This window comes from Drosophila tropicalis, unplaced genomic scaffold (genome assembly GCF_018151085.1).
Source record: "Drosophila tropicalis isolate 14030-0801.00 unplaced genomic scaffold, ASM1815108v1 contig_463, whole genome shotgun sequence".
In the NCBI taxonomy this organism is placed as follows: domain Eukaryota; kingdom Metazoa; phylum Arthropoda; class Insecta; order Diptera; family Drosophilidae; genus Drosophila; species Drosophila tropicalis.
This window is the reverse complement of record NW_027172929.1, coordinates 1,335,308-1,352,966: the sequence shown is the minus strand read 5'-3', so window position 1 is coordinate 1,352,966 and position 17,659 is coordinate 1,335,308. Positions and strand designations below refer to the sequence as shown.

The following is a 17,659-nucleotide window of genomic DNA, read 5'->3' as shown; positions in this document are numbered from 1 at the left end:
CATTGATAAAATCAGTCGACAACCATTTAATTAAAAAGAAAATATGAAACAAATCAAACAAGCCAATAGCCGTTGACCCATTTTAGAAGGGCAAGATTATCAATTGAAAACACAACACAACACACACACTACACGAGGAGGACAGACAGGGAGATCCCCCCATTGGGATTCCATTACTTTTGTTTGATATCAATATAATTTATTACAGCTCACACATATCTATATAGATTTATAATGTAATTCTTTTGATATAATTGAAATGAATCGAGTATACATGAAAGACTTAAGAGCTTTATAATTATTGAGAACTATGAAAGGAGATAATGGGATCTGGGATGTAAGACGTTCTAACTAAATTCTATCCACGACAAAGTACTTTACCAGTTGATATACACTCTCTTTATACTTCTTTCTTATGTTTTCTGATTAACTTCTCCAAAAAGGTAAGAAGAACGTGAGCACAAAGCAGATTAGTATATATAGATATCACACAGCAAACAAGAGAGACAGACAGAGAATTCATTTACCCCATTCGATCGATATGAACCAAAAAACAAAGATCTCATAGTGTCCAATCGATTATTATCAAAATCTTATAACCATTTATAACTCCAGGACGTCATTTCAGTTAGCCAACTATCTGTCAGTATCCCTTCATTTCGTTTATAGCATAAATATTCTTGATCTTGAAATGAAATTGATTTGTCTAATCCATCTGTTAGACCAATTTGTATGCCTGTCAATCCATTTGCTGGGTTTTTTAACGTTTGCCATCATCAACTCATCAGATTTGGATCCATTTTTGGTATCCAGTAGCGGATTTAGTAAGATTTCAACGGATATCCGTCTCTCCCTTAGATCGATCGAGTTGATCAGTCGATCGAGAATGCTTTTTCATTGATTTCAGGGTTAACTTATTTATAGATATATTCTTTGTGATCTTCAAGTTGTGCCTTTTGTTTTCCCGAAGACGATTGTTTTATAGGGTAACTTTATTTCGAGGCCCTGTTCTATAATTCATGGAAATTTGTTTTATTTCGAGGTTTTGGCATGACCCACACGATGAAAGGGTGGCCAGGGAGGGGGCGGCGTGTTGTCGGAGGGAGGTAGGGGGGAACTATTGAAATACAAACAAAACATACACAACACACACCATTATGATAATGATGATGATGATGATGACGCCGGCTTTTAGGTTTGGACGCCGAATTTTGGTTAGGCATAAAGCTCACCAACCAACGAACCAACCAGCCCAATGAAGCAACCAGCCAAGCAAAAGCAGAGAAACACACACACACACACACACACAGATACAAACAAACAAATGAATAAACACACACACATAGAAATGAAAGCTACTTATAAACTGACAACTGTGTTTTTTTTTTTTTTTTTTTTTATATTATTGTACGGCATTTTGTGGTTTTCGAAAGAATTCCATTTTCAGTATTTGCTGAATTGAGATGCGCGCCGGTTGGGGCCACGATTCTTCCCAGTCAGAGAGAGAGATATATACGACATATGTGTATTAGAAATTTTTGAAAGAAAAACCACAAAAAAAAAAAAAAGAAGCAAAATCTGTAATTAATTGTTGAATGCCGTTTGTTTTTTTGTACTTGTGTGTGTGTGTGTATGCTAATGTGTGTTTATATATTTGTGTATCGGGTTGTTTGTTGTTAATGTTTCTTGATTAATCCGATGTTAAGTCATGGGCAATCGTTTGAGTGGCTTGTGGTGTAAAAAAACAACAACATTAAATATCACTAATAACGACAACGAGAAGCAACACCAATATCAACAACAACAACAACAACAAGAACCATTCGAATCGAGCGATAAAAGTATTTGTAATCATAATAAATCACTTAGAAGGAAATCAGGTGGAACATTTGGCAGTGGAGTTGGCTTTGGTACCTTTCGTTTTGGTAGCGCTCGTCGTTTATCTTTAACAAATTGCGTCTCCAAAGATAAACGAACGCATGCAACAACAACAACAATACCAGTGACAACAACAACAACAGCTACACCAGAAATATTGAATGATATTTCAATTGTAGAGCAAACATATCAACGTGCTTTAGAGGAAGATTCATCCATCCAATTGAAACCAGAAATGAAAGTTAATGCTCAACTGCCCATTGTCAAGGTGAGTTAAATACCACCCCCCCTCTCTCGCCGCATAGAGCCACCCACCCATCTATTGTGTTTGGTTTTTGAAAATTCCTTTAACAATTATGTCATTTGTTTACGATTTCTTACACTTGCAGAAAAAGAAACCATTTAATAAAAATGTGTGGAAGAAGAGTCTTCAATAGAGATTCTCCTTGCTTTCATTGAGTCTCCAATGCAGATTCTCTTTCCTTAAAGAAAGATGATCCAACCATTGCAAAATGTTTGTTTTAAACTTTAAAGGGAAATTCATGAAATTCTGATTCAACATACTCGAACTAAAAGTTGAATCTTAGTCACTTATGATTTCTTTCACAAACTTTTCTCTCAGTGTATTCTAACTATGAATTTGTATAAATAGCATAGAGTTCATTTCATCTAAGCCTTAATTATTTTGATTATTTGACTGTGACTGTGACTGTGTCTCACCGTCTATGGGTGGCTTGGCCTGTCTGTGCGGTGTTTTTTTTTTTTTGATGGAAGTTCATGGACAATAAGACGAAATTTTTTAAGGTCAAATATTAGATATACTTATGCATATAATAATATATGTATTCTTGTTGTTGTTGTTGGATTGAATTTCGATTCGGTCATTAGCTGGAAATTGATAAGGTGTAAAGGCGGATGCTTGTTAAGTGTCAATTCCACTCAGGTGCCCAGCAGTGGGGGGGAGTGGAGGATTAGGTATATAAACTTGAAAACAGATTTATGACTAATTTGTAATTGATGAAATGCGTTATGAGCTATGATAAATGAGACACAAAAACAATTTGTTTACACTATTATTTTCAAACAGTATTAACCAATAGATATTATAGAGGGCCAAAAGGGAATTCCCTTACAAAGGGTAACCATTATAGATAGATAGATATTTGAATGATAATAAAAATCTATTGAGACTTGTGAATTGAATTGAATTAATCAGTTTTAATGGTTTATAGTAGACTTATGTATTATCTGCATCTTTAAGGCCAAGTTAGAACAAGTCCACATTAACATCTCAAACCGAAAACATTTCTATGAATTTTTGTATTTTCAAAAGGTTTTGAAAAAACAGACTTGAATATTTTTCCACCGTTTTTGTTGTATTTTTTTCAAAATTTATGTGTTTTCGATAAGAATTTCTTTTCATTTTGTGACCCAATTCCAAATCATCAATCATACACACACACACACACACACAAAAGAAATACAAAATTGTGGGGGAAAAAAACGTGTTAAGCACGCTTTGCACATAAATCTGAAGAGGGAGGAGAGAGAAGGGAGGAGGGATAAGCTATGGAACAAAATCTAAAAGAAAATGCATAAAAATCAATTACGCATGAAAATTCAACAAATGATCAACATGATCACGATCACACAACGATCATGATGATGATGGAGGTTTTTTTTTTTTTGTTTTAGGGCGTGGAATGATTAGCCCACGGGCCTCTTTTTGACTACCACTATGTCTGTGTGTATGTGGAAGACCTGAGAAACTGTTGCTGGTTAGATGAAAGCTTGAGTATGAGTCACACATATGAATGAATGTCTGTAAGACAGAGAGAGAGAGAGGGAGATTTCTCAGAGGAACCACAACAATTTTCTTGTTTCGCATTGCATTTTTTTTGTATTTTGATTTGCCACTTGATATACCCATACCCAAACAGTCAGCCAACTGAATGAGTCAGATGACTCAAAGACAGAGTTTTAGGCGAAAGTCATATCACCATTTCGATATAATTGAAGATGTTTTGTATAATCAATTCTGTTTAAGCGCAGTTGCTAATGATGATGATGATGAGTCAGTGCAGAGGAGGATCAAGATCTTGACTAGCCAAAAAAGATCAAAAAGAAGATCACGAGCAGCAGCCAAGTGACATGACTAAGTGACCTGAAAAACAGATTTTCTATAGATTTTGAGAATATGATGGATTAGCTGCTCGTTTTAGCTAGCAACTAATACGAAAAGATTTTGAATCGCAAATTTAGCTACAAAGATGAAAAATCTGCCTTTTATTTTATTGGCTGTTTTGGGCGCTTGTTTTTTTTTTTTTTTTTTTTGTGTTTTGTTTGGTTGAGCTACTTTGAAATTTCCTGGAAACATTAAAACCATTTCATATAAACACAAGAGCATTACTTTTCTCTCTCTCTCTCTCTTTCTTGCCCCTTTTTGGGGATTTTTTTTTTCGTTCCTTCTTTCGTTTTTGTGCTAAAATCAACAAACATTTAATGCACGTGTCGATTTCCATTCAATCAATACGAAATACCAGTAAAAAGTCAGAAAACAACATGAAAATTTTGTTTTTTGTTTATATTTGCTTCAGGTAAATATAAAATCAAAACATATATAAACAATTAAAAACTACGGCAACAACAATAACAATGCCAAAAGGAAGTTTAGTTTACTTTTATTCAATTTAACGAGGGTCAACCACATACATAGTTGGCTAGAATCTGAAAACCAGGCTAACATCATGAATTTGATAAAGACTTTTTGGTCTAGAGAACTTTCTTGGTGGAAGTACATAAGTCTGGCCATGTATGTAGGTCCTTTAAATAGTTTTCGACTCTGCTTAGCCAGACTTCAAAGACAAATTTACAATAATTTCTTATCGGAAATCTTCCTAGACAATATTTTCATTTTAAATTAACAACAATCTAATTGATTTGTCTTTTTAGTTAACGAGTTAACTTTAACAAATGAATTTCAGTCAAGTCAACGATTTCAACCAGATGAAAATCCCTTCTTCTTCTTCTTTCCTATAGTCTTCACGTTAGGGGAGGATCGAATAGATCTTTTAAACCAATTGTTGCTATAACTTTTAGATTTACCCTTATCAAATATTGCAAGCTCTTTTTCTCTCTTCCAACAATGAGAGACGCACAAAGTGAAAGAGAGAGAGAGCAAAGTGTATGAGCGATCACTAAAGCTAGTTCTCTCTCTATATCTCGCTCTCTCTCTCTCTCTCTTTCTCTGTGGCTGTCTTTCTTTACTTCATGTTGAACCTGCTACTAAATGCCGCTGGTTTTGGTTTTGGTTTCGGTTTTGGTTTTGGCATAGAGAACATTTATTTTTTGTTTTCAGTCAGTCAGTCTTGTGTCGAACACTCAACCGTCGAGTTCAGACGTAACGAAACGTATCGAAGACAACGACATTTAAATGCATAAACAATTAAAAGAAAAAAATAAGAAAAATACAACTTCTTCTTCGGTTTTTTGTTTTCGGTTTTTTTTTTTTTTACATGAAATGGTGAAATTGATTCAAAAATAGTTTAAAAGTACGTAATGAAATGAATGTGACCAAAAATATGAAAAAAAAAAAATGAAATAAAAATAAAAAAAAATGTCAAACAATTTGAAATCGGTGACGTCTTTATATATATATACATATATATCTATGAATTTCGTATATTTTTGTGTGCTAAACTAAATAACAAAAAAAAAAAAAAAAAAAAAATGTGCTAATGAAATTTTCAATAAAACTAAAAGCTAGAAATTTACATAATTTTTTTTTTCTCCCTTTTTATTTTCTTTTTTTTTCTTTTTGGTTGAAAACAAGTTTTTGTTTAAATATATACATAGTTGTTGTTGTTGTTTTTTGTAACGTTACAACGGTGATTATTGCAATCAACGAAAATTCATTAGCCAGTTTATATGGAAAGAAAAACCAACAACAACAACAACCACAACAGCAACAACAAATATTTCATAACAAAAATGCAAACGGAAATGGAAATCGGGGGGAAAAACACACACGTGGGCTGAGATTCCAAAAACACAAAAAAAAATCTGTGTCTCTGTGTGGGCTTTGAACTTGTAAGACCGCCCCAGTCCCCCGCCTCCAGTCACTAGATATAGATATACATTCGATTGAAAGAGTCAAGGTCTGTCTATAAACACAACTCAAGCCACTCTATATAGACAAGGAGAAGATAGAGATAGATACAGAGATGGAGATAGAAAAAGAGAGCATAAAAGTGTCGCAAGACTAGCCAAGAGAAATATAATCGTATATATACACAGATATAAGTCCATTGTTCTAGAATTTTATGGAAAATTTCATGTGAAAATCATTTTTTATTTGACTTGTACAATGCACAATATTGGTAGAATATATATTTATATACATTTTACCTTAAATTTTTATCGTAAAACGGCGTCAAACCAAACGCAAACCCACAATTTCGATTGGCCCCAAAACCAGTACTGGGGCTTAAATGAAACTTTTTGGTATGCAGTTTATCTTAGATTACCTAGATCTACAACTTTTTCAAAGAATACATATGTCTAACTGTAATATTAAAGATTTCGGAGAGACTGGGCTAAACTATTGACCTCAAACGCACCAATAAAGCCGAGAAAATCAAATTCAAAGTTAAAAAAAAGGGGCTAACCTACTGACCACCACTGTATATCCCAAAAGGTAGAGCAAAGTGTTGACAATTTCATATAAAGATCCATTTTGGAATATTATGAAATATATATTTCTGGGAGCAGTCCTCTGTAGATGAGTTATATAAGTGACCCAGTCATCCGAGGGGATCATTCGGGTTTGAGTCCCAGACTTTTAGTGTATGGATGTAGTTTTCGTCTGCTTGTAACATGTAGTTAGGTTGATAGTTTACAACTTTTTATAACCTATACTTATAATAATAAAAATTATTGCTGGGCACTTTTAAGTGCAATTCAACTGCCAATTTGAATTGAGCAGCTCGGATGATGATGATGAAATTTGAAATTTAGAACTAATTGTAAGATAAAGTGGTTTAGCTCTAGGTAAGAGAAATCCTTGCTTGAAAACTTTAACTTGACTTTCCATAGAAAGCATAAAGAAATATAGTTTTAACTTCTCTTTTCTTTCTTTATTGTTTTTATTTGTAGTAAGTGTGAACCAGTTTTTATTTTTGGCAATTCTTAAGTTTTATTCTCTTCACTTGTTTTGGGTAAAAGGTTATGGGAAAAGAAAGTTTCGAAGAAAAAAACTTTTTAAAAAGGATAAACAAAGGCAGAAAGATTTAGTTAACTTTTTAAGTGTCTGTTAAAAGACAGAGGGAACGAAAGGGAAAGTGTATCTTAAGGTCGGCTTGAAGTTGTGTTTTTTTTTTTTTTTTTGTATGTCTTTCTTGTTCTTCTTCGCGTTCGTCTTTTGCATTGTGTTTCGTTTCATTTTGTTTTATTGGTTAACGGTTTTTGGCTTGTGCCTTTTTGTTGTTGTTGTTGTGGTTGTTTCTTTGGCAAAAACCAGATGCCTGAAACCAACAACACAAAATAACCAGAAATGTTTACAAAATATATTTCAACGGAAAAAAAGAGAAAAAATTTGTTTTTGAAAAGGAATTTGTTAATTGTTGAAAATTATGTTTTGTTTTGTTCCCCACCCCTCTCCCTCATCAAGTTAAATATATTTTATTATGAACAACTAGCAAAAGGAAGAAATGCCAATGAACCTACCGACCGACGAAATATTCCAAATACCAAATCGAGTGAATTGAACAAAATTTTTTAACCAGAAACCAATAAAAATCAAAGAAAAGCAACAAATAAAAAACAAAACAAAAAAAAGTGGAAAAACTTAGTGGAACAAGAAATTTTGGTGTTTGTTTTTGTTTTTGTGCTGGTGGATCAACAAAAACATGGTTGTCACATCCACACGAAATCCACTGCAGACCACAACAAATTCCAGTGGCAGTGGCAGTCATCTTCATCATCATCATCATCATCACGCTGCAGCACCGACAGCAACAACAACAATGCGTTCCCGTTTGATATTTCCACGACAACATTATCAGGTAACGGCTACCGCCCCCAACCCCATAAACCCCCTCACTTTTACATAGCAGTTAAGGAGAAAATTCTACCCTAGATGATGGGGTTAAGAACCAACATTTCGGTAGGCATATTTCTTTATGTAGCCAAAAGTACATTAACCCCGAGGCGCCGCGGCTTGAAGTGACCACTAACGGCAGCGGCAGCGAGGCAACTCAGGCAAAGTGACGCGGCGCGTCGCCTCTAAATGGTCGGAGTCAAAGTCGGAGTCAAGTGAAAGGCAGACAGCAAAATCTATTTATGACTTTTATTTTTTTATGATTCTTATAAGAAGTTTGAATGGTGCGTACCAGTCTCTTTCTATCTCTCTCTCTCTGTGTGTGTGTGTGTGAGTTACTCCAAGAAAACGTGGACAAAGAGTATGTCACACGGCACGAAATGATCTTTGAAATGTGAAATTTGAGATGTTTTCTTTATTGTTCCTTGATCACTTGCTAATGCTACCTGAAGAGCTAATAATGATATAGAAAAATTGTTACCTATGTACATATGATCCATAGATAATGTTCAAGATTTCATATTTCATTCAGTGGCGGATTAAGGCCAGAGCAGTGCCACGGGTTTTCTTATATTAGAAGGTCATTCTCCAAATCGATCAACAACTATAATATGATGAGAGATTGGTTGATCCCAATACAAACTTATATGAAAGAACCTCCGGTTGGCAAGTCTTCCGGATATAACGAAGGAAATCGTCGATCTCTATAACCCGATTCTACTGTAACGCTTTTGTGTGCCTCCTTTTCATGCTGTATTTTAGCCATTTTCTTAACCAATTTCAAAAAGTTTCAAAATACATTTCGATTTTCATAAATGTTGACCAAAAAAGTATTTCTCGAGATTTGAATGTAGATCAAATGACATTATTCTAATATCAAAGATATATGTATAACATAAAATGTTATTCAAATACTCCAGACTAAATTCGAGTATCATGAAGGATTTGATTTCAATACTTTGATATTCCTAGACATTTAGAAACCATATCTGAGCATTCCAGTTTGAAACTAAAACGTAATATCACTTTCGAATATCGGTCAAAGTTTAGTTTGGGAAAGTGAAGTTGAAGATGTTTAAAGGTACATATGTTCAGATCGGTTCAGAATATTCTATATATGTATATCTATGAATTATAGATTGTCTTGACTATTTGTAGCTTCTTCTTGAAATGTGTATAGCTTTTGATGTCCTTGTGTAATTACCTAAAAAACTTGATGGAAACTCTCAAGGCATACAAATATGAAGTGCTTGTCAAACTGTATATGTACATATGTGTGTCTGTGCTTTAAAAACTGTAATGCGTTTGTGATGTGTTTAATTTTTAGCACATTTTGTGCATTTTAAATAGCATTTTAATTATTTTATGGGGCCGCTGGCACGAAAAAAATTCAAACGCATTTTCAAAGACTTGGTCGGTCTCGACTCTCCTCTCATGCCTCACTCCGGCCCAGCCTCTAACGTTTTTGGTCTCTAGAGAATAAGCAACAACAACAAATTTTTAGCCACACTATATGGTTTATGTTTTGTTGTTGTTGTTGTATTTACCCGTCGAGCAGCATTTTGAATGTTTTGTTCTTTTTGTAGTTTTTGCATTTGAAATTTTGTTGATTGCAAAAACGAAAATGGCAAAAAAAAAAAAAAAACAATAGCAACAACAACAAAAATTCAAAGAATCTATGGAATAGATAGAGATGAGGAGTGTGGAGGCGAGGAGAGGAGAGGGGAGGGGAGGAGACAAAGGCGGCGGGGTAAAATCCATTAAAATTTTGGTCGGCGTCGGCACAATACATAAATTTTGCGTATCGTTTATTTGTTTATAATTTAACATTATGTGGTTGGGTTTTTGGCTATTTTTTTTCTTCTTTCTTTTGTTGCTCCTCTTTTGGAGCAAGGGTTGGGGAGGGAAGGGGAGGGGAGGGATGTTGTTATTTTTGTTATTGTTATTGTTATTGGGTCGTAGCTAGAGGCAAAAAGGGAATATGTAGAGGGAGAGAGAGAGAGAGAGAGAAAGAGAGGGAGGGAAAACGAAATGCGTCGACTAGTAGTGGATGGAAGCGGCTTTCTAATTATAATCCCATAAGTTGCCTGTTTGCCCCTTTTTTCCGGCATACCGACGATATACATATGTATACGTATTTTGCCATATGCCGATTTGCACTCTCGACCTGGGACAAGGCAACAACAAAAAAAAAACATTCATCCATTTTTTTGTACTAGTTTAAAGTGTTTTTTATATGTACTCACTCACTGTCTCCTCTCTGTCCCTCTTTCCATTGATGCCATCTTTCTCTCTCTCTCTCTATGACTCTCATTTTATATTTATAGAGAATGTTTTTGGAATCAGTTTTTTTTTTCTTTCCGCAATTTGAAATATATTCTCTATACTCTCTCTTTGTCTACTCCACACAACTTGCCCATTTCCACTTTCCACTCTGAAGTGCCTGCGGATCGTTGATTCTGCTCGGCGTTCTCCACGAAAAGCATCATTTGATTTCATTTCCAGAACGTGCGCCGACGATTCCCCCCAGATCAGCCAGACACACAGACAGACAGCCCATCTAGTCAGGCCTGCCCCACTCAGTCAGTCACTAACTCTGAAAGCGGCGCCCGTCGGTTTGACGTCAATTGGCAATGGACGGACAGACACCCGGAATGGACAGTCGGCGCGTCAGTCTTGGCAAAGGGGGCAACAGCCAGAAGCAGATTGAGAAACGACACTGTCTGAAAGTTGAAAGAGAGAGGGAGAGAAAGAGAAAGAGAAAGAAACTACAAAAAAACAGCCATACACAACCGATATATTATCGTGTATATATGTATATATATATGTATACAGAAATCTGGCAGTTGTTCTTATTGATATATGTTTGTACTAATATCAACTAGCTACATACATGAAGTTATTTTCAATTAAACATCCACAGAGGGAGACAGCAAGAGAGAGAGAGAGACAGAGGGGGGCATGAAAACACTAATTAATTTAGCTATAATTTATAATTGTTTGAAAAATATTTGGCAAATTCAATTCAAATATCTTCTTCTTTTTGGAAAATCAAAAGAAAATTTTCCTAAATTTGTTCAAAATGTTTCCGATTTTATTGAATTTGCAATTAAATTATTAAGCAGAAAACGTAATTGATTCAAATTAAATAATAATAAATGATAATTGAAGTAATCATTTTTATTAAAATCGTTTATGGCTTTTTATTATTATAATCATAATATAGTAATTAGTTTTAAATATTATGATACTTTTTATTTTATTAAACAATAAAAAGAAGAGGAAATTATTTTTGAAATTCAGTACTTGAAATATATAGTTGAAAAATGCTGCTTAAACTCAAGAATCCAAGTACAAATATTTAATATTTAATATGGTCTGATCTATAATTTGAAAATTCTATAAAAAAAATATATATATATAAACTAAACATCAAAGAACCAACCAATGGAGAGCCATTCACCTTATGGTTCACAATATTATAATTTATGAATGAATTCAATTAAGATAGCGGACCAAGTGAAGGAGGAGGAGGAGGAGGAGAAAACTGGCCTAGCTAGATAGACTAAGACCTCCCCCCTCCTCACCAATCCACCATTACATTGGACATACAGATCAGACAAGTTAAATTGCAGTTCAATTTAATTAAAAGGCCTCAATTCAAAATGCAACGGAAAAGGATCGAGTTCGAAAGCAATTAAACAGGCAGCAAATAGATAAAGTATCTAACAGATACAAAACGACAAAGAGAGAGACAGAGAGAGAGAGTGAGCAAAGAGCTCAACAAGTTAAAGCTCTCTCTCTCTCTCTCTCTCAGTGTTTGGGAAAGAAAAGCTTCTCAAAAAGCACGAGAAGTTTTGTTTTTTTTGTTGTGATTCGTTTTTGGCCAAAGAGTAGTAGACGACGCGTGGGGACTGGGACTGGGGGTCTGGGATCAGGGGGTGAGGGGTGAGAGGTGTGAGCGGGTGGATGGCAGGGGAGGGGAGGCGTGTTGCAAACAAGTTTATTGTGTGTTTTCATTCAGTTTTTGTTGTTCAGTTGTGTTCGTTGCTTCCGCGCGTGCAAAAGCTGAACAAAAAATAAAGAATAAATATTAAAAAAAAAAAAAAAAGAAAACAAAAAAATATTTAACTAAAATTGTGCCGCTCTTAGATGCTTTTTTTTTTGTTCAAGTGTAAGAGCAGAAAAATTATGAAATAAAATGCAAAAATTATGAACCAGTCAATGTATTCCTCATTGTTGTTGTTCATTTCAAGTGTAATTTTTAAAAATTGTTGATTAATTTATTGTTAACTGAAATAAAAAGGTAAAGCCAAATGTTTACTGGAACAATAGTTTTTATTATATGCTAGATTCCCTGGAATCGACAGATATATATAATTTATCTAGAATTTCGCACAATCATTTCAAATTTTTTTTTGGTTTTGTTTTTATTTTTTTTTTTTGTTATTTATGTATTTTTCCCCATTGGTTTTTTAACGAACCGGTTTTCCTTTTTTTCTGCTTTGATTTTTTTTATGGTTTCCTTTATATTTTTTTTGCAATTTTTTACTAGTGTTTATTTATGGCTTATCTTTACTTTGGGCCTTTTTTGTTTTGTTGTGTTGTTGTTTTTGTTGTTGTGTTATCATTACTAAACAGAAAAGTTGTCAAAAGACATTAAACCAGCCCACGCAATCGAGCAATCAAAGCTAATCAAACACACACACCCAGGAACACACACACAATAACACACAGAAGAAGTTAAAAGAAAGGAAAGCGACTAAAAAGTATTGCAAGGACTGCATTAAAGGAAAATCCCCTTTAAAGGACTTACTTTTGTTTGAAATTGAATTTTTGACAACTATTTTCAAAAACTATTCAAAATCAATTTAGAAACTCAATAGATTGAAAATTAAAGTAAAACTCTTTATTAATTTGTCTCTCTTTTAGAAATCATTAACAATTCAAAGTTAACAAACACTTTTAAGATCAATTCCAATAACTTAACAAAAAATCTCTCGAAATTCATATAATAGATAAATTTTGGTTTAATTCTAATTACATTCAATTTAAAAGCAATTATTTGCTTAACAACAACTTTTGACTCTAAAAATGTAATTCAAATGGCAAATTTTAAAGCCGATTAAATTAATATAAAATGTTGGTAATTTGAAGCCAACCGATCGATTTAAGATTATATAAAAAAAACATCTATTAAAATTCTTACATAATACGTGTAAGGAGGAATTTTGATTGAAATTATAAAAATAAGTTTTGTTTTAGTTTGCAGTTTTCCCGCTAATCAAAGCAATTAAATTTCTCCATATGGACTTATATCTTAATTTGTAATTGGAATGACATTCTTAATTTATTGTCAAATAGTTGAAATATTTGTTGTTGAAAATGATCATTGTTCCTGTTGCTCACTCTTCACCCTTTCCCTCCACTCAACATTCTAATCTAGTATTATGTGTTTTCCACTTTCTTTATGCATTATGTTTTGGTTAGAAAGATTTTGCAAAATTAAATTGCATTTTACCAAATAAATTAATCTCTGGGCTAATGAGACAGATTTCGTTTTGCTGTTTCTGCTGTCTTCTGTGAGGCAAAAAATCTTTTGGGTAATTGGCTGTGTAATGCAGCTGTTTACTTGCCCCTTTCCCCTTCTTCTCCTTTACCTGTCCCTTTTGTTTGTTGTACTCTCAGTGTGTGTGTGTCTCTCTCTCTCTCTCTCTTTCTATCTATTTGTCTTTTATGTTTTATGCTTTGCAATGACCTTGAACTTGTCTATGCCTTTTGTTTCTTTCTCCCCACTTCGCAACAACCTCTCAGACACAACCCCTGCTCCTCCACCCCACTCTCCCTCCCATCCACATTATATTATCTACTATCGGGTGATAGAGAGAGAGAGGGAAATGCAATTTGTCTAGCTAAATTATTTTCCGTCTATCGCGTTAAAAGGGAAATGCCTTTGCCATGTCGCGTGTATCTAGTATAGTTATTAGATTTTATGAATTGCATTTTCACTTCACATTTTAGCCCTGCTAAGATATTTCAATAAAGAAACAACAACAACAAAATTGCGCACTTGGCAGGTGGGCAAAAGGTGGGAAGTGCAAATTGATTTACTTCAAGCTGAGAAAGTTGAGTGCAAAGGCGGCAACAACGTTGGCAGCGGCGTCGACAGCGAGGCCTGGCTAGACATACCCCAAAATGGTTGACAAAATCTAGACTCGGTCACAGTGAATGCGAAAAGTGTAACATTAACAAATAATTTGCTGATGATATCTAAGAAAGTATCTTGTTTCGAATAGTCGCAATGGAACATCATTCTGTCCTTTAAAGTGTCCTTCACTTCACCAGGATAACAGTGATTAATAGATTTAAAAAACCCTTTTCGCTTTTATAAACATTTGAAACTTCTGAATTGATAGTCTAAAACTACAATTTTTCGTTTAAACCAAACTTGTGCACTTTATTTATATTAAAGGTTTGCAATAAAAATGTTTTTTTCTCTTAATTTTGTTTGACCAAATTCCCTTCCATTCTTGAATGTTAAGACATGAAACCGTTTTGATAGCTTTATGAATGGAAACAAAATTGCTATTTGAACTGTTGTCCATATACTTATTGCAAACAGTGTGCCATCAGCCCACATGCAGATGTCTGAATATCGAACCTTTAAGCCAATGCATTGTCTTTGTCGCCCACATGCCATAGAATTCGAATAGAGTTGAGGGCGATCCTCTAAGGTTTTTTGTTGTTGTTGTTGTTGTTTTTAATATTTGCTTTTCATTTGCAATGTTCGTCCCCCACCCACTCACTTAACTCAGTTCTGAACGCAGTCAGAACAATAAACTTGCTTCATAATGAAGGAAAAGTCATAACAAACAAAAGTTTGGCATTCATAGATGAATAAATGGCACTCCAAGGGAAGAAAGAGACAACAACAGAAACAGATACACAACGAGTGGGGGGAAGGCGAGGGGGAGAAGCGTGAGGGGGAGAGAAGAAGCCTAATTAAACAATAATAAAACGCAAATAAAACACACATTTTGTTTTTTGCTATTTTTTTGGACTTGACTTGGGACGTGTATCTGCAAGATAAAACAGCAACGACAACAACAACAACAACAACAAAACTGTCACGAATACATTAAAAATCACTCAAGCGTTGTCTTCTGTGTGCCATTTTGCAAAAAAAAAAAAAAAAACCCCAACCAGCCAACCAACCAACCCCTCCCAATCACTCACTCCCTCCTTCCACTCACTGTCACCCCGCCCCAAAAAAGTGGTGTTCATTTAAATCACATCAAAAAAAATTTACAAACCAAAAAAGAAACAAACAAAAAGATAGAATAAAATACAACAAACTTTTTGTCATCCAGTTTTTTTGCTCTCTTTTTGTTTTTTTTTTTTTTTTTTTGCCACACGTTTCGCTTTTGTTTATGTTAATTGATAACTTTTCTCCCTCTTTTTATAACATTTTGTTGTTGTTTTTGTTGGTGCTGAATGGAAATCCGTATAGGTATAGGAAAAGACCTTGAAATAGTTTCAAATTGTTTGGGAATTTTGGAATTATTGTACAACAAGAAGTTGTTGTGACTCTCAAACTGTTAAAAAAACAAGGCATGTAAAACTATGCCACGGTCCAGGGCAAAGGAAAACATTCCAGTTGAACCCTCATTTTGTTGTTTTCTACGTTTCTTTAGATTAACAAACAATATATCACAAAGATTTTCTGCAAAAATTCTTTTGCATGAAATAAAGACATTTCCAATTTATTTAATTTATGCAAAATGCTCATAACTCAAAGCGACAGGTGGCTATTTTTATTTTTCAAGCCAAATGATTTGTCAAATGATGACAACAACAACAACAACAACAACAGCAACAATAAAACAAAAAAGAAGAGAGAAGAAACACCAGTAGCCTGCCTGGCCTGGCCCTTCCCCTCTACCCCAATGACCCACCTCTTGAAGCTTGAAGTATATGAAGAATGGGTGGAGAGGGGGTGGGAACGAGGGCTATTATATAGTCAATGTTAATAACTCTCAAACAGGTGTAAACTGTCAACGAAGTTGAGCATGAAAATTAGTCAAAAAGGCAATGAAACGATATTGAAAATTAATGAATTAACAAACAATAAAGTATAAAAATGAATGTTCAATGGTTACTACCTACTACTAACAACAACAACAACAACTTCATGAAGGAATTCACGTGTGCTGTGGTTTGGTTTGTTTTGGTGGGTAAGGTCAAAAGTTCAATTACCTGTGTGGCATGCAAAATAATGGTAAGGTCACAGTAAGAGTATATGTAATTAGCAGACCTAACAAAAGGACACTAAGGACACCCATTTCATGGGCAATGGGCATTGAATGCTATGGGGGAATCGCGTGTTCTCTTGTTCTTTCTATGGCCGCACCCAACTACCCCCAAAAAGAGCTGTGAAAAATGGGCCATGCGTGTGGCATGTGCGAACCATAACCACATCAACAAAACTAATGCCCCACCCACTCCATATACTTATATATTGCACATCAAAATACCCTGCAAAGGCAAAATATAAAAAGCTTTACAGGGTACTAAATGGCTTACTACATGAAAACTTAGTCGTCACTTAGCTTCTTAAAGTTAACTCAAGTTTTCATTCAATTTGAAATAAGTTTATTAGTTGATATACCTATCCAAATTAGCAATAGGGTATTAAAAACGCGAATAATAAAATGAACACACACACACAAAGAGAGAGAAACACACACGCGAAAAAGAATTCACCAAAAATCCGGCTAAAATCAATAAAACCACCAAAAAGAAAAGAAAAAACAACATTTAAGCCATGCTCAGACAAGGCAGCCTGACAAAATAAAAACAGGCCAAAATGAATCACTTTTTTTCCGGAGATATCTCGAGAGACTATTACCAGGAAAAGAAAGAAAGACAGAAAAAAAAACACACACACACAATGTACTAAATCCGCATACGGTCACCCGCAAATCGCAATCGGTCGGACCAAACTAGGCGGATGTGTGTGACGTTACGCGTGGGTTGACCTGTGGTCCAAATAAAAAACTGCGTCATTATTTGCATTAACATCGAACACAAATTCTTCACTTTTCTTTGGATCTCTTAACTTTCGTTTCCTTGCGAAATGATGAGAGGGTCGTCTCTTTGACTGGTCGCGTGTGTCAACATGTCAACAGGTTATAGCAGGAAAGGAATTCCAAGAAACCATTCATTCAGACAAATATACATAGATATATATTGTATATGTATAGGTATTTGCTTTATCTGAACATTACCTTTCACCTTTGACAGAAGTTTTTAACCACACCATAGTTTGAAAAAGAGAATCTGAAGATTAATATCATTTAATTTTTGATGATTCGTTAAAGTTGAGGGCTTTTTAGAAAAAGTTTCAAGGACTTTACATTATCCTTTACAATTAACATGTAATTCAAATTATTATCTATCATTTTTTTCGGGCTTTCAACAAGCCATTTAAAATGTTGAATTTGGTATCCAAATGAATGCAATTTGGTGAAATTTTCAATTGAGGATGCCCCACAAAACAATCGTTATCATTATTTTCTCTTTATATATATGTATGTATATAAGTATATATATTTTATTACATTGATTGTGAAACATTCTATAGCCTATATACAGATATTATATATATATATAAGTATAAATATA

At 34.3% G+C, this 17,659-nt stretch overlaps 3 protein-coding genes across 6 annotated transcripts in view; 1 reads left to right on the top strand and 2 right to left on the bottom strand.

Annotated features, from left to right (window-relative positions):
* bip1 overlaps positions 1-17,659 on the bottom strand; it is a 67,227-nt gene that overhangs the window by 22,599 nt on the left and 26,969 nt on the right. The gene's annotated exons all lie outside the window — the stretch shown is intronic.
* Positions 1-17,659, bottom strand: part of LOC137574440 (uncharacterized) — a 50,356-nt gene that overhangs the window by 5,823 nt on the left and 26,874 nt on the right. The gene's annotated exons all lie outside the window — the stretch shown is intronic.
* The window catches only part of Sarm (sterile alpha and armadillo motif), a 45,217-nt gene that overhangs the window by 2,274 nt on the left and 25,284 nt on the right, over positions 1-17,659 (top strand). The window lies entirely within an intron of this gene.